General features: G+C 44.5%; 1 long non-coding RNA gene across 2 annotated transcripts in view; it reads left to right on the top strand.

Annotated features, from left to right (window-relative positions):
* Window positions 1-25,764, top strand: part of LOC146349584 (uncharacterized) — a 65,391-nt gene that overhangs the window by 24,617 nt on the left and 15,010 nt on the right. Inside the window, exon 2 of one of the 2 annotated variants that reach the window (XR_014788812.1) lies at window positions 16,489-16,558. The exons of the other annotated variant lie outside the window; for it this stretch is intronic. This is a non-coding gene — a long non-coding RNA (uncharacterized LOC146349584). The remainder of the gene's footprint in view (window positions 1-16,488; window positions 16,559-25,764) is intronic. 2 annotated transcript variants of the gene reach the window in all.

The following is a 25,764-nucleotide window of genomic DNA, read 5'->3' on the forward strand; positions in this document are numbered from 1 at the left end:
TGATGCACCAGTATAAAAGGGGTAGTAATTAAACACTTTGGACTAAATGAAAATTATAGGTCCAAGAAAAATCCTTAGTAGTTTTCTTTTCCCCTCATGTTTCTGTTCCCCAGATGGTGGAACAAACTGCAAATGTCTTTCTAATCATTTACAACATTAATTTTATATTCAACACTGATGCTTTAAATGACTTCTGATAAAGTGAACACAGCCTGGCTTTATCTTTCACTGCTGAAGAGTGATAGTTAATTATGTTTTTAACTAGCTGTATCGTTACATGAACATCTAACACCCTCCAAAATACGTTCATTAATTTATGTTTAGTACTTCTATTCAGCCTTTCTTTGCAAAAAGAATTACTTAATGGCCTTAATGCAGCATTGCATGTTTACGACAGTAGCTGTCTTTGTATTGCTGTTATGTCCGTATTACCAAGCTCCTAGGAACCCAACACATGGTCAATGGCATCAGCCTTAACACTGCTGATCATCAATTTGATGGTGCAGATAGAGATGACTGCAAGGGAAGACAGTGAAGACAGTGCCACCCCCACCAATATTCTTTGCTCCATCTGCATTCAGTCATAGTATATTATTATATAGCATAGGTTGAATCTTTGCTCCCCTAATCAATAGTCTTGGCTACCCTTTTGCTCCAAAACTACATTTTTTGGAGTTGTCCTGAGTGTGGTATGCATCTGTTGGAAAGTCTGGTGTGACTTGCAGGAGAGTTGTAAGAGATATGTAGAGAAAGTATGGCAACACAGCATTTAGTATTGGAGGCAATAAACACAGGCTGCAGCCAGTTTAACAGAAGTTCCAATCGGCTTACTTTATTAGTGCCTTTATACACACTGTCAGAGAAGGCTCTCCAACACTGTTTAACTACAAGTACTGCCCAAAGCTGGCTGTGTGAGTGTAAGTGAGTGAAGACATGAGATACGGTTGCTGCCTTCAAGATGTCACTTTTTGCAACAGCAGAGATGGAATGAGGAAGAAAGAAGAGGAAGGGGAGGGTGCAAAAAATTGGAACTGGTCGAGCTACAGGGCGTTCTCTATCGTCCCCTAGTGCCTGGAAGTATGTGGAGTTGTTCCTCTTATCTAACAGTATGGATCTAGGCTCCCGTTCCTGCCCTCTGTTAGAGAAGCAGCACAGGCACCTCTGTCAAACATCTGATAACAAGCATGCCTTGCTAGGGTGACCCAATGCCTAAGGAGAACAGTGCCATGATCCATGGTTCCGAGCATCTGCCAGCACCCCGAGAAGGATGCAGAGTCAGACAGGTCTCAGAGCAAGCCACTTCAGGGGGAAGCCTTGGCATGCCCTTCCATGCATTCCCATCCTGGTCCCTCCCCTCAACCTCTGACTCTGAGGATGAGTCCCCTGCGGCCCCTCCTAGCGCTCAGCCCTGCAGCAGCTTCAGACTGCAAAGACAGCCGTAGGCCCTTTAAGAACTGTGGTTAGCATCCGGCATAGGTGGAACCACTGAAAGATGATGCTCTGCCAGCCTTTATAAAGCTCCAGTTGACTGCAGTCTTTTGCTGGGACAACAGCTCTCCTTGTGGGAGAATATGCCAGTCAGCAACATGCTATCTGAGATCCTGTCAGGTCCTGTCTTGCCAGTCACGACCCTGACCTGTTTTGACTCCACTTCACTGGATGTGACTTGACTCTACCTGATGTGATCCAGAATAAGAAGCGACTGCCCTTTCTCATCCAAGCATAATGAACGCACCAGTCAAAATTTCCTCCTTTACACAACCATTAAAGGTTCCCCTTCCCATTTCCTTGAAGCGATGCAAAAGTCTTTGTAACTTATGCCTCAGTGGTAGAGCACATGCTTTGCAGGCAGAAGGTTAGGGCACTGCCAAACTGACAAGGACCATTATCCAGCTGTTTTCACCACTCAAAATCAGCTGTTTTGTTTCGGCTATATTTTGGGGGTTAAGGTGACATTCTTCTGAGGGGAAGAAAAGCAGAGTGGCTATATCCCCTCCCCTGCAAGCCCAATTCTGAAGTGCTTTTTTAAACATTTTGGGCAATTCAAAATGACTGGTGCCTTAAAAAAAGGCCACTCTCTGAGGGCTGCCATTATAGTGGACAGTTGAATATCCACAGAGACACACACACTTTTTCAGTGTAGTCAGATCATTCCTCCAGCAACTCCTTTATTAGAGTGGTGCAGAATTAAATATCCCTCTAAAACAAGGGCAGTGATTGAAGCCTCTCAAAAATAAAAAGTAACAGTGTGCCATTCCATGTAGCTCCATTTTTAAACCTGAACTATTAGGAAAAAATGTCTTACGTTTGGATCGAGCTATCTAATATTTATTTTAAAATTTTCTTGGCCGCCTTTCAGGGCAGAAGCCCTCCCAAGGCGGCTCACAGAAATCTATCTTCTGTCTGTCTGTCTTTCTTTTTAATAAGAATGTGTTGCAGCACCCCACCCCCAATGATGCTTTATTCGAAAGTAGATTTAAAAGGTGTACTATACCACTGGGGGGATGGAATCAAAGATTAACCATGCAGTCCTAGGCGTGTTTAATCAGAAGTAAAGCTCCCTTGAGTTCTGTGGGATGTACTCCCAAGTAAATTAGCTGAGGAATATGGGAAATGATTCAAAGAAACAAAGATGGGAGGGAAAGCATTTCACAAAACAATTTCTCCTCAAATTACTGGGTCGAATCACTGTTTATCTATGGCCGTATACCAAGGTTCAAGGTTGAGCCTATACCAAGGTTCAGTCCCTGGCAACTTCAGTAAAAAAGCATCAGGTAGAGATAAGGTGATGAGAGAGACCTCTGCCTGGAAGCCCAGAGAGCTGCTGCTGCCAATCAGAGTAGACAATGAACAAATAGCCCAAGTTGGTATAAGGCAGGAGCTACCTATATTCCTAACTCTCTAGAACAGGGCTGGGCAAAATGTGGCCCTCCAGATGTTTTGGCCTACAACTCCCGTCAGCCCTATCCAGTATAGCCAATGGAGAGGGATGATGGGAATTCTAGGCCAGAACATTTGGAGGCCACAACTGGCCCACCCCTGCTCTAGAATGAATGATGGCCATCCCTTGGTTCCTGAAAAGAAAACCTGGAAATAAATTGTATATGGGTTCCAAGCCCTTCCCATGGCTGTTAGTCTCAAACTGATCCTCAAGCATGTCTGGGCAATCAAATTATATTGCATGCTGAGATACTTCTGCCTGTCTGCCACTTGGGGTTCCCCCTCCCCCCACTTCCACTAGGATTCTCACTAGGGGTCTGGAAGCCTAGACTGAATTAAGGAGACTGACAGGTGGTTATTGCTGTCACCATCTACAGTTCTGCAAGTGACAGCTGGTGTCTCTTGTTTTAAGGCTGCCATTTAATGAGCCAAAGTAGCATCCCTGAAACCAGCAAAGTGTTCAATGCGGTCTGTTTATAAAGGACAGAAAGCAGCAGTGAGTTGTACTGTTTTCCACCAACCAATCGCCCCTCCACACACATACTGTGACAATGAATCTCAATAGATATTTAGGAAGATACAAGGGCCGAGTGCTTCTTTTGAGAAATGACTTCCTCTGAAGATGCTTATTGGGAAGAAACGTTCAGTGGCAACAGCCCAGGTTATCATCACACACCAGTGGTTTCAGGTCCAGATGATATCTTTGATGCTGTGCTTCAAGGGGAGGCAAGCACACCTTTTCTTCTGCTTCACCTTTTGCGCTAGGTTCATTTTGCAACACAGAAGAGTACTTACATTCTAATGGGAGTAAAACCCCAAATCCAATTACCTTGATTTCCACTAAGGCTCCCTAAGGAGCTGTCTGCAATGGCAGGATTCTGTGCTGGAACATGTGAATGAAACAAGAGAGGCTAGATTTAAGCATGAGTGGAGCAATAATACTATGGCACCCTCCAGATGTGTTGGACTACAACTCCTATTATCCCCAGGGAGTGACTACATGTACAGTACATTAGATCAAGCCATTGCACAGTGGTAGCAGGCAGTTCATCCACTGTAAGCATAAAAACATTTTAACCTATGCTTAAAACCACCTAGAGAGCAATCCTATGGTCCCTGGGCGAGCGTTCCAGGGACTGTAGGATTGTTCAGACTCCCCCTTCTGATGTCGGAGACAGCGCTCCAACCTCGGAAGAGAAAGTCCGAGATCCAAGCCTCCTCCCCCACCCTTTGCAGCTGGTGCAGAAAGACCTGTGCCCGCTGCCCTCCGAGGTCAGAAAATCAACCTCGGAGGAAGAGGAGAAAAGGGGGTGTTCCAGTGGGCAGTGAAGGAAGGAGACTGGAGAGGCCAGGATATGATTCATTCTGAGCCTCCTCCAGCCTCCTCCCCTCCCTTTGCAAAGTTCCCTCTTTAAAAAGCCCATCTAACAAAATCTGCAGGGTGGGAGGAGGAGAAGATGGCCTCTGCTGCTCCTCCTGCCCTGTATTGGAAGGTCAAATGCCTCCGAGTTTGGGGGCTTCTGCTTACCGAGGGTGCAATCGATAGGACTGTGCCCTTAGAAGCCTTAGTCCTTTCCATGTAATCGCCATTTTTTGCAAGGTTGCTTGGGGGCAGCAATATGTGCAAGGGTGCCTATGAAGCTGCATATGATTTGAGAGGCACCCCCACTCTGAAGAATCTGTGGCAATGGTGCAGCACAACTCTCGGTTCACAAGCAGCCTTGTATGAGCCAAGAGTTGCATCGTTGTCCTGTGACTTTGTGAAGGATCTTGGGGGCACACCTCTTAGGGCCAAATCAAGCATTGCTTCTATTATGTGGTTAGCGACCACACCTGGGGTTTAAAGATTTAAAAATCTTAGGCACACAGGGGCTGGATTGCGACAGGAGCACAGTGCATAGGACGATGAGGTTTAACCAGTGGAGGCTGGTGGCTCCAGCATCAGTTGGGTGGTTAATCTGCTCCGGGTTTCAGTCAGAACTCTAAAGGAGCTATCTAAGACTTGAAGCCCCACTCACATTGGAGCCACCAGCCTCCACTGGGTTTAACCTTTCCCTCTGCAGCAGCAGTTCTGACAAAAATGGTCTCGTGCCTGCCAATTAGCAATAGGAAAAAAAGAAGCTCCTGATGGTGCCAAAGCTAATTGCTGTACAGGGAGTCTGTGATTTTTGTCAGGACTGTGGCTGGGGAGGGAAGGGTTAATCCTCCTCATGTGCTGTGGACTCGATACAAACCAGCTGCCCCTCCCAGCCTAATATTAAGTTTCTTCTAAAAGTGTGATGAAAGTAGCATCTATTTTGGACCTGAGATTGTGTGTTGGAGTGGAGCCACAATAGTCGTCCAACTGTCTTGAGTTTGGTGTTGCTTTCTTAATGTCCTACTTTTGACTGGTTTTGGTCTACTTACTGTTCCCATCTTTACTGCCCTGCTACAAAATTGCAGATGGCAAAATTGTCAGTTTCCAGAGGTGTGAATGAATTAATGCCATCTGAAACTGACATTCCTTTTGTCACTTTCTATTCTTCAGGGGCTATTTTGCTATTCAGCAGCACCTGGATTTCAGTGGAAAGTGATGACAGATGATATTATTAGCTTCACAGTGTTAAATTAACTATTTACTTGGCCGCGGGAGTGGTGGGTTCACATTTTTCTTAAGATTTTGCAAAATAATAGTTACCAGTCTGTAGTTTTGAGGCCAGGTTGTGTGCATAAAAGTAAACCATCTTTGATAAGAAGCAATATAGATCTTTAAACACTTTTAGTAATTTATGGCTTCCAATTCCTGTGAAGTACTAGTTCCCCTCTACTCAGCATTGGTTAGGCCTAATCTCCAGTACTGTATTCGGTTCTGGGCACCACACTTTAAGAAGAATGCAGACAAAGTGGAGAGGGTTCAGAGGAGGGCAACAAAGATGATCAGGGGACAGGAAACAAAGCCCTATGAGGAGAGACTGAAAGAACTGGGCATGTTTAGCCTTGAGAAGAGGAGGGGAGATATGATAGCGCTCTTCAAGTACTTGAAAGGCTGTCACAGAGAGGAAGGCCAGCATCTCTTCTCGATCATCCCAGAGTGCAGGTCATGGAATAATGGACTCAAGTGACAGGAAGCCAGATTCCAGCTGAACATCAGGAAAAACTTCCTGACTGTTAGAACAATAGGACAATGGAACCAATGACCTAGGGAGGTAGTGGGCTCTCCCATGCTGGAGGCATTCAAGACGAGGCTGGACAGCCATCTGTCAGGGATGCTCTGACTTGAATTCCTGCACTGAGCACAGGATTGGACTCGATGGTCTTGTAGGCCCCTTCCAACCCTACAATTTTATGATTCTATGGCAAGAGAAGACAAATTACCATAGAAAAGCCCTCACTATACAACCAGGTCACTTTCCCAGAATATGTACTATTGTATTGCCTATTATGGATTGCTGAGGGTTTTTTCTATGGTAGAGAGAAAGTTCAGTTCATACAATCCTTTGTTATATCGCACACATTTTTCTTGCTTCGGTTTGCACCTATTTTGTTACCCCTTGGCCACTTCAGAAGCGTTTGCCAGAATGCATTTAGCAGTTGTGTTGAAGGCATTGTAAGAGCAAATGTTATGTGTTATGGGAAATTGGGATTGAATATTTTGTTTTGTTTTTACTTTAAAAAAGGCCAGTGGGGAGGGACCACTGTTGTTTGGCCAGAACAGTAGCATTAGGGGTGTGTTTAACCCTCCCTCATGCTACTTTCCTCATTTACATCCTTCTCCCCCCAAATGGCTATTAACCTGTCAGCAGAACAAATACTCCATCCCTGAAACCCAAAACAAAACTAGAATATCTCATCACAAACCTCTTGCATCATATTTGTTTTTGGCCCCTAGCTCAGAGTGAGCTCCGGATTCATACAGGCAAAACTTCAGTGCTGGTGAATATTATCTTTTAGTACTATTGTTCAGTTATTCGAAGGAATTGTACACTTTAATCAGTGAGAGCAATGATATAGTTTAGAGCATATTGTCCTCTCCTGCCTTCTACTCAGAGCTTATACTGAATTGCTTTAAGCATTGATATGTATACCTGTGTATGACAATTTTCCAGGTATTTTGATGCCTGGTTACTTTGAAACGTATCACAGCCCTATCCTAGTATTAGGATCATCCTTAGTGCTGGCACAAGGAGAAACCCTGCCCTTTTGCTTTGGCAATATAACACCAAACAAAATTTTTTTTGCAATATGATGGTGGGAAGGAGAACAGAGCCACCAATGACACCCACCTGTTTGAGCCAGGCTGTGACCGTGTAGCATGCTAAGCAAAACTTGGAGGAGTCTCAACTTCAGGAGGATTTACCCAGTAGCAGAAGCCAGAGAGAATGGGCCAGTTTGCATGATATGACAGCCCATTGTGGGTTATTTAATCCCTGCTGAGCCACAGTGTGTGTCAGCTGCCATTTTGAATATGCAACCCTCGATCAGGGGGTTGCCATTGTCCAAACCCACCCATCAGGTGCTATGCAAGAGTTACGCATAACCCTCCATTTGTTGTAGGCTTGTTGAACCCTCCCATAACTCCTGATGGCCAGATTTGCATGACATGACAACTCCTGATCCGGGGTTGCATATTCAAATCAAATCATGCCCAGCACATGCTTAAATAACCCACAGTGAGCCCCAGCGTGCCGTACGAACCAGGTCATTGTGTAGATAGTGAGGCTACAATAAGATTCTGCTGGACTTGTGAGAACTCCCGGGAAAGGCAGACGTTGATGGGGGTGGGAGTGTAGTTCAATGGTATTGCACATGGTATTAGCCTGCAGGAAGGTCCCATGCTCGATCTCCAGTTAAAAGGATCATAGAACACAGAATCACAGAACTTTAGACTTGGAAGGGACTTGCTCAAACAACCTTTACCATTCCAAAGTTTTCCTACTGTTTAATCAGAATCTGATTCCCTGCAAATTTCCACCCATTAATTCAAGGCCTGCTTTCTGGAGCAAAGGAGAACAAGTCTATTTCATCTTCTGTGTGATAGCCCCTCAGATAATATTTATTTATTTATTTATTCTCTTTCTCTCTCTCTCTCTCTCTATATATATATATATACACACTGCTCCACTTCAGAAGATTTCAGAGTGGTGAACAACATGGTAAAAGAATAAAACAACAGGTTAAATCATTTTTTAAAAAGACAAAGCCCAACAAAGTGGAATTTAACAAACCACAGCTGGTCATGCAAGGAAGGCCTCTTGAAATAACAACGTCTTCAGGAGGTGCCGGAAGGAACACAATGTTGGTGCCTGCCTGACCTCTAAAGGCAGGGAATTCCACAGGAAGAGGGCCACCACACTGAAGGCTCATTTCGTGGTGGAATCCAACTGGGCCATGGGTCCATGTGGAACCACCAGGAACATGCCCTCTGATGTCCTCAGTGACTGGGCAGGTTGGTAAGGAAGGAGGTGCTCTCTCAGGCATCCTGGACCCAAGTTGTCTAGGGCTTGTACACTAGTACTAATACCTTAAACCTGGCCCAGTAACAAACAGGCAGCCAGTGCAGTTCCCTCAGCAGTTACATGCTGAAAAGGGGCAGCTCATGACAACAGTCGAGCTGCTGCATTGTGCACTAGGGTTGGATCTGAGCCCATAGAGTCCCAAAGCAGCTCTGATTCTGAGGAAGAGATACAATCCGTGGGAGAGGAAACTGCTCATTTTTCCAAGGCGCAGCTGGAGGGAGAGCCCCCCCCCACTCACATTCCTGGAAGCAACAGTGACCCTGGCATGGAGAGGGAGGGACAACTTGGGCTTCTAGACGTGAGGCGCAGGCACAGAGACAAGTGAGAGGTTGCTGGTGCCAAGAGGAGGCACTTAGCCCAGTTGGCATGACAACAACAGCTGCGCCCCAATGCCCCATGGGAAAGGGGGGGACTCTCCCCTCCTGCTCCTTAGGTTCAGAGAGTTGCCACGCTTTTCTTGAAATGGAGACCAACTGACTTCCTAACACTTAGAATCCCCTGGTAGGCTGCTCCTTTGAGTTTTCCACTTAGTCTCAGACAATTAGCATCTGTAAGTGTCATTAGGTTGAACGGAAATAAAGCCTTGGAAAAGAGCCTTTTTGTCTGCGTGTTGATTCTGGCTACTTGAGGATTTCAGAAGGCAGCAGGGGCGCTCCCGACACTAGCTCCAGCTTCCGGACCAGCCTTAAGGGCAGCCCCACATAGAGCACATTGCAGTAATCCAGTCTTGAGGTTACTAATGCCTGTACCACCATAGCCAAGCTATCCCTGTCCAGGAGAGGCCGTAGATGGAGAACCAGCAGAAGCTAATAAAAGGCACTCTGAGCCACTGCGACCACTTGGTCCTCCAGCGACAATGGTGGATCTGAGTACCCCCAGACTATGGACCTGATCTTTCAGAGGGAGTGCAACCCCATCCAGAACACACAACAAGCCTGTCTCCCAGACCCGGGAACCACTCACCCACAGGGCTTCCATCTTGCCAGTGTTCAGCTTCAATTTAATACTGTTACTATGTCTCCCCTTGAATCTTATCTTCTCCATGCCAAACATATCCTTTCAACCATTCCTCATAGGACTTCTGGACCCTTCACCATCCTGGTTTCCCTCCTCTGGAAAAATTCTAGTTTGGGTGGTATCCAGAACTAGACACAGAACTCCACCTGTGGCCTCTCAAGTCTGGGTCAGATCTGTGCCTGGATGTCAGATAAGGATGTATGAATCCCTTACCTGGCTCCATTCAGGGGCATCTACATTGGGGGGGGAGGCGATCCATCCCTCCCCCCGGAATCCTCCCCGGCTGGCTCCGCTCCACAGTGAGTCTGCGGAGCTGCCAACCAAGGCCAACCACAGCCAGACCTCTGTCCGCTGCCAGGCTGTGGCTGCAAATGGCAGCTGCCGTAGCAGCCACCATTTGTGTCCCTGCATTGCCATGATAGGCTATGTATATATTTACATAGCCTATCACGGCAAAGAGCAGGGTCGCAAATGGTGGCCGCTATGCCATTTGCATCCCTGCTGTTTTTGTGATAGGTTACGTAAATATATACGTAGCCTATCACGGCTAACGCAGGGATGCAAATTGTGTAGCGGATGCTATTTGCGTCTCTGCTCTTTGCCGTGATAGGCTATGTAAATACTTACGTAGCCTATCACGGCTAACGTAGCGAGGGAAATGGCGGCCGCAGACGGGGGCCGCCATTCACACCCGCAGACAAGGGCAGGGGCCAGCCGACACAAGGTAGGGTCCATCCCAGGAAGGTTTCGCGGGGTGGCAGGGGGGATTGCTCTGTTCCACCACGGACTCCGGGGGGCCGGATTCTAAAGAATCCAGCCTCACTGGAGTCCGTGGCGGAATTCTCTAATTCTCTCCCTAATGTCAGACCACCCAGAACCTCATGTACACTGCCTTGAATTCCTGGGAAGAAAGGTTGGTAATTAAAAGATAAGAGAGCAAAGCTGGCCTCACTTGGACTGCACAGGTTACATCTTTTAGCTGTTGTGGTTCACATTGCGACACGTGAAGAGAGAGATTTGGATTAGCCGGTGGGGACCAAAGCTGACAGCCTTTCTCCAATTTACAGAGTTCATTTCTGAGCTAAATGTTTCCAGACAAAGCATGGTGGCTCTTTATAAAGCACTCAGTTTATTATTTTAAATTCTGAAGTGTAATGAATTTGAATTTTTACAATGTTAATTTGAGATCTAACCTGACAAAAAACAATGAGATGATTAGTCTTTCAGAGCTGGCCCTCCCCGTGCCCCCCAATTTTCTTCTATCTCAACTAGTGGTGTGATAAAACAGTCTATCCATTCCTTTGGGGAACTGAGTATGTAAACCACTTTAATTTAGATTTACTTAAATATGCTGTGCCTAATGAATAGTTTAATATTGCACTTCAGTTTCAGTAAGCCTTGTAATGTGCATGTCTAAACGATTCTAATTTACTGACTGTTTACACTGTAGATAGTACCTGTTTGGACTTGCATTCCCATCTGGATTTGGGCCAGTTTCACCCACACATTATGCCAAAAAAATTCTCCTCAGACCACAGACCACACACATGGAATCTGAAGTGCTGGAGGACGTTTTTATATTGAGTGCTAAGAGGATGTTCAAAAGTTGCATCATAATGGAAACTTTTCACAAGCAGGAAGGGGAACAGCTGGTTTATCCCCCCCTCCCCATTTTACGAATGTGAATGTTTCTATCACTGGTTCATTTTGAAGGGAGCACAATTTATTCTGCCTCTTGTATCTGTCCCAGGGAGGCTAAGGAACTCTTGAACCAGTGTTTGCAGGTGGTTTGCAGGATAGATGAGGGTGAACAAGCTGAGACTTAATCCAGACAAGATGGAGGTACTGTTGGTAGGGAAACCAACTTAGTCTGGATGGAGGTTTACAACTGGCCTTAGATGGGCTTGCTATCCCCTTGAAGGACCAAGTGCACAGTTCAGTAGTCCTCCTAGACCAGGCATGGGCAACTTGTGGCCCTCCAAATGTTTTGGCTTATAACTCCCATCATTCCTGACCACTGGTTATGTTGAATAAGGCTGATGGATGTTATAGGCCAAAACATCAGGAGGGTTGCAAGTTTCCTACCCTTGCCCTAGCCTCTGTGCTAATGGGGGAAGCCGAGGTGGCTGTGGTAGCCAGGAGTGCCTTTTATCAGCTAAACCTGGCATGCCATCTGCAGCCCTATCTGGAGAGGATGGACCTTGCCTTGGTGATCCATGGGCTAGAGACATCCATTCCAATACACTCTATATGAGGCTGCCTTTGAAGACAGCTTGGAAACTCCAGCTCATAGAGAGTGCAGCCACCCCAGTGTTGCCGGGGGCAAGGCAGTTGAGCCATGTGACACCTACACTGCACAGGCTGTACTGATTACTGGTTAATTTCTGAGCCCAACTTAACATTCTGATTTTAACTTTTAAGGTTTTAGGGCACGCGCCTATGCTGATGCTTATAAGCCTCCAAACTCAGAGGCTTATGGGCATTCAGTGCAGACTGGGAGGCGTGGCGGAGGCGATCTTCGTCTCCACGCTCTTCCTGCTCTGCATTTTGGCTAGAAGGGCTTTTTTCCTGTTTAGCTGGGGCTCTGCAGAGCAGGAAGGAAGGAGGCTGCTGGACTCCCCAGTCCCCCCCCCCGCCCTGCCCACAGAACCACCCCCTTTCTCTCCTCTCCAAGGTCGCCTTTGGAGAGGCAGTTGGCTCTACTGGCTGCGAGGGGGAGGGGGTGGGGAGCATGGATTCATGGCTCCAAGGTCAGGGCACTGGCTCTGACTTCAGGGCCAGGAAGCTGAAAAATCCTATGCCCCCCCCAGACACTCCCAATGGTTTGGGAGCAAATTACCTTCAGCAATATCAGCCTGCCTGTACTCTGAGTTAAGGCACTGGAGCAAACCCTACTCACACGCCCGCTGGTGAGAACAACCAGGTTGGTGTGCAGAAGAGAAGGCATTCTCAGTCATGGCCCTCTGGCTGGGGAACACAATGCCCATTGGGGTGCCTCAGGCCATATTAGTACCAGCCTTTAGAAGAGCTCCAAAGATACACTGGTTTTCTCTGGCTTTTTCTTAAGTTGGGTTTTATGGGCTGCCAAATTGAAATAGTTGTAGCTGCAATTAATTAAAATGTATTGGGTTGTGTGTGTGTTTTGGTATTATGTTGGGCTGATATTTTAGGGTTTGTTTTTTTGTTTTAAATTACTAGTTCTTCTTAATGGTTAATTTTGTTTGGAAGTTTATTTTTTATTATTGTGATTTGTGTTTATACTAAATACTGGAAGCTGCCTCAAGAGGCTACCTATGAATATATTAAATAAATAAAATACAAAGAAATTACATATTTATTTGCATCATTAATAGGGGCCCAATATTAGTCATCTCTGGGTGATGTACAGATTAAAATAAAAGCAGACTTTCAGTAAAGCACATCAGTAAAACAGCAGAATTCCCCTCCCCACAAACAATAGCGAACATAATAAAGCAGAGGGTGAGTTCACATGTCACAATAAACCACCCTGAAAATAAGCTACAGTGGGTTGGTTATTCACTCACTAACTCACATTTTACTCCCAGCAGACTATCAGGCGCTCTCTGGCTTGCCATGGCTTGTCCCCCTTAGATCTCGCACCTGCTCCTGTTACTTATCCCATGGGCCTTTGTGGCACAAACCCTCTCATATCCTCATCCCTAGGGAAGGAATCTTTTCCAGCTTCCCGCCCTGCTCTGATCACTACCCCTTTTCTGTGCAATTTTTCCATTTGCAACCTCCCCCCCCCCCCCCGGTGCTTTGAAAGTTCACAAACGGGTATTTTGCTATCGTGAGTAATTGCACACATTTGCTCGTCCACTATTTACTTTCTTCAGCAGTACAGATCAATATCCCGTCTGTGTCTGTTGAAATCTCACTTGTCAAATTCATCCACTCACTGTATTATTTCTTGAACTAACACTGTCAGTTTCCTCCCCATTTCGGTGCTTCTGTTCTGATCGGAAAGCAGCGGTTGAATGAGACGGAGCTGCTGGGGCAGTCAGGTGTAATTCCTGCTGGAGTATGGGTGTATTTACTGAGAAAATGGGTTTGTTTTTTTTCCTGTTGTTCGCAAGTGCACACTCGCAAACAACAGAAAAATAAAATAATTAAAAAATGAAGCCATTTTCAGAGTAACCACACCTATACGCTTGCAGGAATTATATCCATCTGCCCCAATAGCTCCATCCCATTCAGCCGCTGCTTTCAGAGTTCAGGGTCAAGGGAAGTACCAAAGTGAGGGAGGAAACAGACAAGTATCAGTTCAGTACGTAATACAGTGAGAGGATGAGATTGACAAGTGGGATTTCAGCACACACAGAGGGGATATTGATCCATACTGCTGAAGAAAGTAAATAGGAGACAAGCAAATGTGCATACTTGTGAACAACAGAAACTGCCCCCACAACCCATTTGTGTACTTCTGAAGCACCAAACATTTTTTTTTAAAGATTGCGAATATTCGCAGGTGCCATTTCAGCATCTGAGGAGGGGCAGAGATCACCGATGAGGGAGGGAGGAGGCTGGAGGCAGCACTAGCAAGATTGTGAGAAGCAGCTGGGCTTTTTACTGTTCTTGCCAATTGGTTCTGTAGCCCGTGCTGAGAAGCCACTGACAAGCCACAGTGCCAGGTTCACATGTCATGGCAAACCACCCTGAGAACAAGCCACTCTCAACAATCCAACAGCAAGTCGTGGCTTCTCAGGGTGGCTTGTGCATAGTTAACAAACTGCGCTGAACCATCCGCACCAGGTTCAGATGTCATGATAAGCCACGTTGACACAAACAAGGCTCACAACCCACTGTGGCTTATCGTGTCATGCGAATCAGGTCAGAGATTAACACAATTTCAGCAACAATCACATAATAGGGTGTCACCTTTTAAAAAGCCTCTATGCTTACTGAAAAATATTACAAATAGCTGTGGGAACAAAACTAAGTTCCTTATCTAAAATAGAGATATCCAAATAAGTCATAGACAAATTAACCCTCTCAAAATACTAGAACCCGGGGTCATCCTATGAAGCTGATTGATGGGAGATTCAGGACAGATAAGAGGAAGTCCTTCTTTACATAGGGCATAGCTAAACTATGGAATTCGCTACCACAGGATAAGGTGATGGCCACCAATTTAGATGGCTTTAAAAGGGGGTTGGACAAATTCCCGGAGGAGAAGGCTATCAATGGATGCCAGTCCTGATGGCTATGTGCTACCTCAGGCAGTGAGCCTATGTATACCAGACCAGTTGCTGGGGAACATGGGTGGGAGGGTGCTGTTGCACTCATGCCTTGCTTGTGGGTTCCTGGTAGACATCTGGTTGGCCACTGCGTGAACAGAACGCTGGACTAGATGGATCCTTGGTCTGATCCAGCATGGCTCTTCTTATGTTTTTAACTGCTAAATGTTATCCCGCTTTTGAATGAAAATCACCCCATTTTACCCTCCTAACTAATTACCCCATTTCACCCTCCTGACTAATGCAATTTCACCCTCCTGACTAATTACCCCATTTCACCCTCCTGACTAAGGCAAAATCATCCCATTCCACCCTCCTGTATTATGCTCTAATGGATATCTGTTGCGTAAAAAATGCAAAATCCACATTGGCCTCTGAAATCAGTATCTGTGGAGACACCAATGGGTTCTCTAAATGTTTGCCTCTGTTTGCCCTTGTCTGTTGATCAAAGAAGAGAATCCTGCTCATTTCTTATACATTTTTGGATTTTAAATGGTTAAAAAAAACCCTCTATATACTTTTCCCAATTTCTTCTTCAGTACAGATATTTATTGATCATGACCTATTCTTCCATCTTGTCAAATTAATTTGAAACCCCTCTAAAGAACTATTCAGAGACTCTACTGAGTCTCTCAATCAACAGCAACATTAATTCCAAGGAGCATGTATTCAGTATTGCCCATTAAGATCTAAAATCAGCATAATCTAAAAAACAATGCAAGGTTCTTTCTTAATATTTATCTCCTGGGAATATGTAAATTCCTACAGTCCTCTACTAAAGATGTGGCATGTTGGTCTGATTTCATGATTTCCTTTCCAGAACATTCAAAATCAGCCATATTTTTAAAGGTGACGAAGAGCTCCCCCTTTGTCTTGTTCTGGGAAACTAAATGTTAATTTCCGTGGTCACATCATATGCTAGAACTGTTCTTCTGATTAACTGAAAATTCAGCCAAAAAGGAAAGGGGGGTCTATATTTTGAATGACACAAAATATCACTCAGTTGTCTCTGAGCTCCCTTTATAAAATCATGTGTATCTTGAACCACACTCTTTATCATCAGTTTAGTAACAATAGACATATTGTCATTGAATTTGTCACCCATGTATTAGAATCAGTGGCTGGACTTTGGGGCCAAAGTCCAGGGCCCCACAAGCCCCCCCCCCCCATGACCACCCAGAAAGCAGCAGATGATGTGACATCAGGGTAGCAGAAGCAAACTCCATTTCATTCTTGTAGTCATGATGGTGCTATGATTGAACTGAGCTTAAAATGCAAAACTGCACAAGCTCAGAATTTTATTTTTCCAGAATGGGCAAATATTTTAACATATAAGGAATGTAGAAGCAGTTGCCAAGCATGGACTGTCAGTTGTGTGCTTCACAACTGAAGTAACAGACAAGGCTCCTATAAGGAGGCTCCTATAAACTCATTAAGTGCAGGGTCTAAAATTATGCCACTGCACCAGAATGTGTTGCTTCTTTGCCCTGAGTTGACCAGCTCAGCAAAGTCCTGTAATCTTAGCCAGATCAACGGATTGCCAGTCTGCACATTTCAGCTTCTTTCGTTGCTCGAGTTCTTGACCTTCTGTACTTCCAACCAAAGTACATGACCTTTAGTACATTCAGGGCCTTTTTAATACATATTCTTCAACTTTTCCTGTGCTTTGACCATAATTACCTTTCACTAGTCTCCTTGACCATGATCCACTGCTTCGAACAGTTTCATTTTCTTCAGTCTGGTGCTCCTGCGATCTGATGGATTGTTTTGTTTTGCAGGTGAGGCACTGGTGTTGGTTCTTGACTTCTGGCTTGGCTAGTCCGTGCCACTGCTAGTAAATTGAAAATGGTGTGTATTATTTCTGAAAAGTCCATAAGGTCTGATCCTGAAAGCACTTTCCTGTATTCCAGATATTTGTGACAAAGGCATATTTTGATGAACTGCCAAAATAACAAAATGTTTTTTTTGTTTTTATTGATGTATCCATCCCAATATATATCTCCAGACTTGTGATGCAAATGATCAAGACAACTAACTGAAAAAAGCTTAATCAATAGAAATAATCCATGGACAAAGCAATGACAGCAATCAAAGCAAAACAGGACCAGTTATTGGGCGGAATCAAATGGGGCGTTTACACTCCAGCTGATTCCTTTCTGCCCCACCAATTCTTTTGGTATCATCAATTCCATTGTGCAAGTGGGACCCTCTGCTTATGCAAGGTAGATTTAGTGCTTCCTAAGGTAAGCCCCGAAATGAGAAGAAATACTTATTTCTAGAAGGAGGCAGATAAGCAGAACCCCCTTATGTGAGTGCCACCGACCTGCCTCCTTCCAGAAATGAGCATTTCCACTTGTTTCAGGTTGCCCTGAAAGCGCTAAATCGCCATTATGCAAGTGATGAGGGCTACTTGCACAACAGAATTGGTAGAGCATAAGAAAATTGGTGGGGGCATAAGCACCCTGTTGACTCTGCCCATTAATTATCAGGGTACAATGGTTGCCTTGATAAGTAAGTGCTGAACTGAAAATGGTCATTATCTAAGGAATTTTCCATTCTTATACAGTGCTCCTGACCACACACAGGCAATTTTGTAAAGCATGGTATCACTCCTTTTATTTTATTTTATATTAATGTTCAATTGTCTTTCAGCCCCAAATTCAGACCTCTGAGATAGCTTAGATATTGTTTGGTTATATTATATGACTTAATACAACCATAATATTAAAACAGGTCAAAATACAAAATGGCTAGCAGAGAAACAACAATGTACAATAGCATTAAGTAATGCCAAAACTTTTACCAGAACAACTCAGCCAGCCTGCTGAAGTGAAATGCTTTTTGAAATGTGAAGATATTGATGGCCTTAAAAGCCTGTAGAGAGTGCAGTATGAGAGACTACCACAGAAGGGTAGGGAGTTCCATTAGAAAGGTGCCCTACTCCTTGCTACCACATACCTAGAGAGGAGGGGCTGTGGCTCAGTGATAGAGCACCTGCTTTGCATGCAGAAGTCCTAAGTTTTAACCCCGGCATATCCAGGTAGGGCTGGAAAAATGCCTGCCTGAAACCCTGGAGCTGCTGCCAGTCAGTGTCAAAATACTGGGCTAGATGAATCAATGGTCTGACTCAGTGTAAGATGGCTTCCTATGTTCCTAGCCTCAGACATTTAGGCACTTCACATCTGAAGATCTAAGGGCCAAACTTCACATAACATGGTAGATCCATGACTGGATCGCCTAATGACTGTTACTTTCACTAAAAGCCGCTGTGGTATGGGAGATGGGAGTGTTAAACCTTTGCCCTGTACTGAAACATCTGAAGTATTAAAATCAAGTATAATTAAAAACTCTCCTTGGGAACAGTTGGCACAGTTCCTCAAAGTTTTTCATGAAGTTAACAACATGAGCACCTCAGGAGAAATAGAAGAAAGGGATAAACAAACAAATCAGAGAAAGAATCAATGTGTGGTTTATTAATTCCACTACAGTATTCACTTAAAACCTTAATCCTCAATCATAGTTCTATATCCAGCCCAAATATTTTGTTTTCTCTTTCTGGAATTTACTGGGGGTGTGTGTGTATTAAATTAAATAAACTTATTAATGCTTGCCTTTAACAATGCTTTAACTAGTGGCTGCTTAATCTGCCCTCATATATTGTGCTAAAAATCTAATAATCTTTCTCTATGAGAAACTAAGTTTAGCACACAGTCTTCAGATCATTTACTGCAAAGTAGTTGTTTATTCCAAGATGGGGTTTCTGCCAAGTAAGAGGTCTATATACTTGCATCTGTCCTGCCATTTTCTTATGCTTTATCAGTCTCCCTCCACCCCCAATTTCAACCTCCTGCACTCCAGTTCATAGTCTCCCTCTTTCTGCATTAATTATTATCTACCTCTTTATCCATCCATCCACATTTTTATTTTGTTTTACTTTGGGAGTTCTCCTGGACTAGGGGCTAACTGGGGCAGCTCGGATCAGATGGCGGTAGTGTCTAGGTGCGCTTTTTACCAGCTTAGGCTGGTACGCCAACTGTGACCCTATCTGGAGAGGGTGGATCTTGCTTCAGTTAACCATGTACTACTGACATCGAGGTTGGACTACTGTTAAGCACTATACATGGATCTGCCTTTAAAGATGATTCAGAAACTTCAACTGGTGCAAAGTGAGGTTTGCCATGAATTTAGCTTAAGAAGGAGACATTTCTGGCAGTTACTTATGTGTTCTGCAAAATAGTACTTCTCAATCTACTGCTGATCAATTTCATTGTGAGATTTTGAGTTCTAGTGTTGTAAAGGCCAAAACAGACATGACTTTAAGTCCATATCTAGCAGTTATGTCTTTTCATATTTTTAGAGTAAATGCAGGGGGCATGATCTGGATCAGGACCCTAATGGGGGGGAGGGGAGGGGGACTTAGATTGGGGATCCTGTACCTACTCTGCAGTAAAAATTTAAAAAGGCATAGCTACTAGATATGGATTTAAAGTAATGTCTGTTTTGGCCCTGACAGGAGAACATTTTCCATACAATGTATTTTATTTATTGATTTATTTCTATACCGCCCAATAGCCAAAGCTCTCTGAGCAGTTTTATGCAATTTAGGGTGCAATCCTATCCATGATTAGGCAGTAAAAAATCCTACTCCCAGCATTCCCCTGCCAGCATAGGCTAGTCTTGCCTCATTTGGGAGAGAATTCCATATCTCAGGAGCCGCCATAGAAAAAGCCCTGTCTTGCAGTTCCACCTACCAAGCCTTGGTTGGTGGTAGGACATACAACAGGGTCCCTGAAGAAGATCACAAGCTATGGGCTGGTTCATATGGGAAGAGGCAGTCTTTCAGCTGTCCTGACCCTAAGCCGGAGCCCTTCTCTCACACTCCAGAGAAATGCCTCTTGTAAGATGACTCCTGCTATGACACATACATGCATCATCTCAAAACAAGGAAAGCAGGGTTCTTGCTTCAGAAATATTGCTTTTACCCATATGCAAATGTAATTGATAAATCGATTAATCAACTGAAACTCATGTGATTAATTGATTTGACACTACTTTAATTGGGTTGCAGTCCTACTGACAGGCAGTATTTCTGATGTAATTTGAACACTTTGGGCACTAAGCTTTTCTACACAAAGCTTTTATTATGTGCTAGTGATTCCTCATTCATGGTAGTTTGTGGGTCCTTTACATGACACTGTCATCCTCCAGAGGCTCTCCTGTGCTCCTGTGAAGTTTGCACGCCAAGGAAGGCAGTGGCTATGAAGTCTGAATTATAAATCAGTCCCCAGCTAAAATCTCACCTTCACCATGAACACACTAGGTGGCCATAGGCAAACCACTCTTTCTCAGCCACAGTCTTCCCATCTGCAGTATGGGGATAAAAATACTGGCCTAGTTAACAAGGTATGTGAAGTTCTTTGAACTCTCAAGAGAGTACTTTTATATCGCTCTTGAGTGTTCAAAGCACTTCGCATACACGACCAGCCCCTGTTAAGTGGGCCAGTACCCCATATATCCTGGAGAGGGGGCAGAATGAGATGTGTGCCAGCCCCCCGCATCTGCTGGAACATCTAGTTCCAGATCAAGATTATAGTGTTTGAACTGAGTTTGGATGAAATGAAATGAAAAAGAAAAGAAAACCCAACCCTGAAAGATTTTCAGGGGAAATATTATGGAGAGGACTCTCCACAGGCTGACCTGAAGACAACATATTTGTAAAGTTCCATGTCCTTGGTAGGCAGTGGACCAAAATGAGACTGAGGAAAACAAGTCACAGGTGTAATATGCTGGGCTCATTTACCTTCAGTGTTTACTGGAATTCTGCAGCCCTTCCCCCATAGTAACCTTTAACTTCACCTTCTACATCTGTGCCCAGTGGCCTTCCTAGCAGAGTTATACAGCTGGTCTTTTGAAGGCTAGTATTAGAAGCAGGTCCCACTTGTGTGCAACAAAATGTTGCAGTGTGGAGTGCTCCTGTTCAGGGTTCCAGCTAACCAGCCACACTCTTCCCCAGGACACTCCATTCGAACTCCCCTATCTCAGTCTTTCATTTGCCTTTTCCAACTGACACTCGTTCTGTGTCTACTGAGCATGTTCAGTGCTCTTTGGACTGTTTGGGAGTAGTTTTGCTTCATTAGGTTTGTTTTTAAGGTTTGTTGTAGTTCTGCAAACATCAGCTCTTTCTCAAGCATACTGATCTACCTATACCTCTCTCTTGTTTCTCAGTGTTCTTGGCTGAATCTACACATAGCAGTTGTATCATTTGTTGTTGTTCAGTCGTTCAGTCGTGTCCAACTCTTCGTGACCTCATACCGTTATCATAACTATTGGTACACATGACACCAATGGGCACCAATAGTTATGATAACGGTATGATAACAGTATAAATGCTATGTGTAGATTCAGCCATAGTTTCAGCTACATAGCTATTGGCATTTCCCATTTGAGTTCACTATTAGGGGGAGTGACAGTAGATTTATAACAGATCCTGTTGTAAATTTCAGGGCAAGACTGATTTTTTCTCATTCTGAATTAAAAAGTCAACAAGAGTTGAAATACAAGAAGCATTTCCACATATTTCTACAACATATACTCTGCTTCAGGCCATCTCGATGTATTGCTCAGCTGTTGCATAAATAAGGAAACAGGCAACTACTTCCAAGGAACGTTGAGTACGCAGTATGATGCGTGTCTAAAGGTAATAGCACAGATGACATATTTTTATTGAGCCAGTCGGTTGTTTAAAACATTACGGAGCTTTGAAACTTACTCTCTTCTTCAGGCACAGGAGTTCAGCGCAATAATAAAGCCGCTCTTGTTTTATGTCCATGGTGATGGCTGCTCTGAATTGTTAGTAAACTTCAGCCAATTAGATTGTGGCCTGTTATGGAGTTTCTTATGTAAGGTGAGACATAGCGGGGCCAAGACTACCTAATGGGTAGCTCAGGTAGTCTGAAAGAGCCTGGGGGCAGGGAGTGGTTCCAGAGGGGGTAAATATAGGAGGGAGCAACATTTTTGCTTTTCTGTTCTACGGCCTAAACAGGGCAGGATAACTGCCCTGGGCACCAAGATGCTGGGTGCAAGGAGGTCCTGTATTCTCAACAGTACTTAAATGTTTAATAACAGAGCTACTGGAAGGCCGAAGTCCACTGTCTGTCCTAGATTCCTGCCTCTCAGTTCTGAGTGTGTGGAGATAGGCTGTGGTTATTCCGTTGTGAGGGAAAGGTACTTTGTACTCCATAAGAAGTGTTATTACCTACTAGCAGCTCACCTATTCCAGATCTCGGGGCTGAGTCTTGCTGGCACAAATTAATTCTATATCCTTAATTAGCTAATAGGAAGACTAAGAAAAATGAAAAACAAAACAGCATGAATAGCACCAATCTGGTATTGAGAAGGAAGGGGAGAAGGCGAACCTTGCTTAGGGTGCCACTGACATCCTTACACACTTTATAAAATGAGGAATCATGGATCTTGCCTACAGGGGAACAGTTTGTTCCAGGTGACCTGTGGGCCTAGAGGTCTTGGGCAGGCCCTGTCAACATATGGACACACACGCACACATACACACACACACACACACACACACACACACAAACAGTATGTATGGATGCCAACAGGGCCTGCCCAATACATTTTGTTTCCTGAGGCGAAGGACAAGATAGTGCCTCCCCCTATTCCCGAGTACCCCAGGCAGGCAGTTGAATCTTACTTCAGTGGTGACAGGACAGTGTCTTCTACCCATGGCTGAAGGGGCAGCTGGCTAGCTTAGAGGGCACAGGGCTGGCCATAGGGCACATACAGCCTTGTCATCCAACACCTTGCTGCTGCTCCCTGTCCTCTGGCAGCTGCTGTCTGAGGTAGCTGCCCTACTCTGCCTAATAGTAGGGCCAGCCCTGTATGTCAACCAAATTTTCTCTCTTTAATCTAGAGCAGCCTGAACATATTAGCTACGGTGAGATCAAGAAGGAAGGCCCCTGAGAAGGTCTTATACGTGTAAATTTGACAAATACATAATTAAATGTTCTACATTTTCAAAAAGAAGTGCTGAACGTTCTAATTTGTGCTTGTGTCCAGTGGGAGATGCTCATGCTTGCCAGCTTTATGTTGTACCCAAGTGAGAATCTTAAAATGGTGACACTTCATCCCTATGTCTCAGCTGTCTCCTTCAACCACACTCCAGTAACAATGGCACAGTCAAGCATGAAAATACTGAACTGTTTTTAGACAGGAAGAGACAGGTGGCAACCTTAAATTACAGCCTTTAATGTTAATGGGCAATCAAAGGGTGTGTGTGTGGAAGGGGAGAAGGAAGTTGCAATAATCAGTCATACTGGAATAAATTTGAGCAGTCCAGCCTAGGAAAGTTGCAAAGCCATTGCCTAGCAACCCTATTAAGCTTTTGATGCTGCTAATTTGCTGTAGATTTTTGTAAGACAGCGTTCTTGGAAGATAATGATTACACTTGCTGCTAAATAATGGATTTCTTAAATATATAGATTAGTCTGGCTAGTTGATGCAATTTCCCCTCCTGTTTGCTATCTCTTACTTGTAGCAAGATGATTCTAAATGATTACAGAGTTTGAGCATGAACTAGAAATTAAAGCATGGAACTAGGTGGGGGTTGCCAGAGTTATGGCAACCGTTAAATACTTCCGATACCAGGAGCTAACAAACAGCTTTTTTGCTTACTTTATCATTTCGACGCCTTATGCAAAGCAAATTGTAGGTAGCAGCAGGGTGGGGAATGCCAAAAGACAGAAAATTAGATTTTATATTAATTTATCTATGGCACAAAAAGACATGAGAGTAGCATGTTAAACAGCAAAGTGTTTAAAAAACAATGGGACAGATAACGGTATGGGGATGACAGAATCTTGAACTTTTCGAAAGGTGGCCTTGAAAAGGACTGGTAAGGCCAATTGCAAGCTCTAACTCAGCCTCTCCCAACCTGGTGCCTGCCAGATTTTGGACTACAATGCCCAGCATTTTTATCATTGGCCTTGCTCGCTGGGGATGATGGGAGTTAAGTCCACAACATCTGGAGGGCAAAAGGTTGGGGAAGGCTGCTTAAACTGCTTTGATGACCTTTTACATCTTTGTGTAACCATTTCTCCTGCACATTTTTCACTTGCCAGACCCAAACCAGAGCATTTGGAAGAAGGATTCTCAGATGAAAAATATCTCAAGATCTAGGTTTGAGAAAACCAGGACAAATCCCCAAGCCTTCTTCTCTAGCTGTCAGGGAAGCACTTTGCCGAGCTCCCAAGAAGTAGGGGGATAACATTGGGCACTGAAATTTTTAAAAATGCTTTTGGGCTGCAATCCCAAACACACTTACTATGGAAGAGGGTGTGGCCATCTGGGGAGCCTCAGAATGCGGGATATGGCAAAATGCTCTGCCTGCTGTTTTAACATTGGACGTTTAATATTTTATCTAAGTTATTGCTTGGATATTTTAGATACTATTGTACAAATCCAAAGGAGCTAGGGCTGCAGACATGGGGGGGGGGGTGTTTCCACCAGCAATTTACTCTTAGCAGTAAATCAACATGTCGGCTGCGTGTTGAGGCCACTGGGGATACATGACATCGTGGCCATCCAGCAGCCACCCCAGAGCTTATCAGGGAAAAAACGGGTTTTCTGAGACTGCTTAAAGTCTGATTGTTTTCCTCAAGTTGGGTTCCCCAGTATAGCTGTTGTGTGCCCCAACCCCCACATTTAACTTGGGTATGCTAGCCCTGCCCAGACGTGTGCCTTTCACCATGACCCAGTTAAGGGGTGTTTCCTCCTATTGTGCTGAATGAGGCTTGCCCTCTCAATGACCACAGAAATAACAGAGATGTGCCTCAACTGACATGGCGGATATCAAAGCCCAATTCCTTAAATGCGATTAAGCATGATCTTGAGGCTCCAATTCAGGACGTAACTCCTTCACAGCTTCCTTATAGAGATCCTGTGTGTTAAAATGGGGGCTAGTTTCAGTCTCTTTCCCACAACAAACCCATTAGTGTCTCCTCAGAAGGAACTCCCATTGCAGTCAATGAGGCTTGCCTTTGAATTCCCACATCAGAACTTACAGAGATTCCCCCTCAATTGAAATGGCACACTTTAAAGCCCAATTGCTTAAGTGCAATTAAGTGATCAACAGCGATCTCGAGGCTCCGACTCATTGCCTTACAAAGTAACTACTTCACAGCTTCATTATAGATATCATGCAGGTTACAATGGGGGCTGGTTTCTGTCTTTGTGTTTACTGGTCTCTTTCCCACAACAAACCCATTACTGTCTCCTCAGAAGTAACTCTTAATGTGGTCAATGAGGTCCTATGGGTTAAAATGAGGGCTGGTTTCCATCTTTGTGTTCTCCCCCGCTCTTTCCCAGCACAAGCATATGTATGTCTACTTGGAAGTAACTCCCATTGTGCTCAATGAGGCTTGCTCCTGAAATGCAGGTGCATCTGGGCTTTCAGGGGAAAGGAGGGGGGGAGCCTGTCTTATTGGTTGAACAGCCCCTGCCAATCAAATGACATTCACTCCAAGCCCCACCTCCACCAGGAAGTATGTTCTGTGAAGTGATTTTTACTGCTGTGGAGAATCTGCTCGTGGAACCCTGCTCACAGCAAAGCCAATTCCTTTTAAAAAATCCGGTATTCCTCCATTAGCTTCTCCTTCCATTGTTGTGGAAACACGGCCATGGATTCCTTTCTAAAATGTTAAAATCAGCTGCTGGCATAGAGGAAGGAATGGGGCCACTGAATTTAGTCTCCTGATCCCCCTACCAAACTGGAGAAGAGCCAGTGTGGTGTAGTGCTGAGAGTGTTGAACTGGAACTCTGGAGATCTGGGTTCTAGCCCCCATTTGGCCAAGAAGCTCAGTTGGGTGTCTTTGGGCCAGTCACTGACTCTCAGCCTAACCTATCTCACAAGGTTGTTGTGAGAATAAAATGGGGAGGAGGAGGACCATGTAAGCCACCTTGCAAGAAAAAAAAAAGTAGGATAGAAATGTAATAATAAATACAGTTAACCCCCCAATTTTTTTTAAGGACTCCAGATA

The sequence above is a fragment of the Heloderma suspectum genome, chromosome 3 (assembly GCF_057233095.1).
Source record: "Heloderma suspectum isolate Gila_16-S chromosome 3, 16-S_ref, whole genome shotgun sequence".
NCBI lineage: Eukaryota > Metazoa > Chordata > Lepidosauria > Squamata > Helodermatidae > Heloderma > Heloderma suspectum.